We start from the raw sequence: 2,500 nt of genomic DNA on the forward strand, positions 1-2,500 counted from the left end.
AACGGGTCATTTTCGTGTTGCCACATTGCGTACGAACCGCATGAAACTTCCAGAGGCATTTGCAGCAGGAATGCATGTGCACTCAAAAACTTCTATATGTTTCACGGATAGACCCCGTGAAACGCTAGAAATTGGCGGGGATGTGTCTCTTGTGGCTCACGGGGCTGTTAGGGTGGCACAGAACTCCCTCGGAATGGGAAAAGGGGTCATTTTCGTGTTGCCACATTGCATAGGAACGCCATGAAACTTCCAGAGGCATTTGCAGCAGAAAGGCACGTGCACTCAAAAATTTTAATATTTTTCACGCATAGACCCCGTCAAACGCTAGAAGTTGGCGGGGATGTCTCTCTTGTGGCTCACGGGGCTGTTAGGGTCGCACAGAAATGCCTCGGAATGGGAAAACGGGTCATTTTTGTGTGGCCACATTGCATAGGAACGGCATGAAACTTCCAGAGGCATTTGCAGCAGGAATGCATGTGCACTCAAAAACGTCTATATTTTTCACGGATAGACCCCGTGAAACGCTATAAATTGGCGGGGATGTCTCTCTTGTGGCTCACGGGCGCTGTTAGTTAGGGTCGCACAGAAATCCCTCGGAATGGGAAAAGGGGTCATTTTCGTGTTGCCACATTGCGTACGAACGGCATGAAACTTCCAGAGGCATCTGCAGCAGAAATGCATGTGCACTCAAAAACGTCTATATTTTTCACGGATAGACCCCGTGAAACGCTAGAAATTGGCGGGGATGTGTCTCTTGTGGCTCACGGGGCTGTTAGGGTCGCACAGAAATCCCTCGGAATGGGAAAACGGGTCATTTTCGTGTTGCCACAATTGGCATACGAACGGCATGAAACTTCCAGAGGCATTTGCAGCAGAAATGCATGTGCACTCAAAAACGTGAATATTTTTTCACGGATAGACCCCGTCAAACGCTCGAATTTGGCGGGGATGTTTCTCTTGTGGGTCACGGGGCTGTTCGGCTCGCACAGAACTCCCTTGGTCCACCTGATTCGTGCATACAGGCAGCAACTAAAACTCTGTAAACCTGCTGTGAGGACATCTAAACAGTGGACCAGTGAGGCTGTGGAAGATTTGCGGGCGTGCTTAGACTGTACTGACTGGGATATGTTCACGACTGCTACCAATAGTCTGGATGAACTCACAGAGGCTGTGTACATCAGCTTCTGTGAGGACTGCTGTATCCCAACACGTACCAGGGTGAACTTTAACAACAACAAGCCCTGGTTCTCAGCAAAGCTCAAAAGGTTGAGGTTGGAGAAGGAGGAAGCGTTTAGGAGTGGGGATAGAGACAGATTCAAGGAGTCGAAGAACAGGTTTAGCAAAGCGGTGAGAGAGGCTAAACGACTGTACTCAGAGACACTAAAACACCAGTTCTCTACTAACGACGCTGCTTCTGTCTGCCAAAGGGCTCAGGCACATCACCAACTACAAACCCAGAGCGCCCCACACCACTAACGACTCCCGCCTAGCCAACGACCTGAACGAGTTCTACCGTAGATTTGAAAGACAATTGGACTGTCCTGAACCACCCCTTCCCACCCAAGAGGCCCCATCCCCCACCCATACTACAGAAACGACTCTCTCCTTTCAGGAGGGAGAAGTTAATGGGCTTTTCAAGAGGCAGAATCCACGCAAAGCAGCCGGGCCGGACTCTGTCTCTCCAGCCACCCTCAGGCACTGCGCTGACCAGCTGTCTCCGGTGTTCACCAACATCTTTAACACCTCCCTGGAGACATGCCATGTACCAGCCTGTCTCAAGTCCTCCACCATCATCGCTGTGCCCAAAAAGCTAAGGCCAACAGGACTAAATGATTACAGACCGGTCGCCCTTACATCTGTGGTAATGAAGTCTTTTGAGCGCCTGCTCCTGGCACACCTCAAAGCCATCACAGACCCTCTCCTGGACCCCCTTCAGTTTGCCTACAGAGCCAACAGGTCTGTGGACGACGCAGTTAACATGGCCCTCCACTTCACCCTACAGCATGTGGACGCCCCAGCATCCTACGCCAGGATCCTGTTTGTGGACTTCAGCTCTGCCTTCAACACCATCATCCCTGCCCTGCTTCAGGACAAGCTCTTCCAGCTGAACGTGCCCTACTCCACCTGCAGGTGGATCACAGACTTCCTCTCTGACAGCAAGCAGTGCGTTAAGCCGGGAACAGAAGTCTCTGACTCCAGGTCCATCAGCACGGGAACTCCTCAGGGCTGCGTCCTTTGCCCACTGCTCTTCTCCCTGTATACCAACAGCTGCGCCTCCAATCATCTGTCCGTCAAACTCTTGAAGTTTGTCGGACGACACCACCCTCATTGGGCTGATCTCTGGTGGGGATGAGTCTGACTATAGGTGGGAAGCTGACAACCTGGTGACCTGGTGTAGCCAGAACAACTTAGAGCTAAATGCTCTAAGGACAGTTGAGATGGTTGTGGACTTCAGGAAGAATACAGCCCCACTCACCGCCATCACCCTGTTAGACTCCGC

The sequence above is a fragment of the Petromyzon marinus genome, unplaced genomic scaffold, assembly GCF_048934315.1.
Source record: "Petromyzon marinus isolate PM22_M1 ecotype Great Lakes invasive population unplaced genomic scaffold, UKy_Petmar_22M1.pri1.0 PM_G_Scaffold_55, whole genome shotgun sequence".
NCBI lineage: Eukaryota > Metazoa > Chordata > Hyperoartia > Petromyzontiformes > Petromyzontidae > Petromyzon > Petromyzon marinus.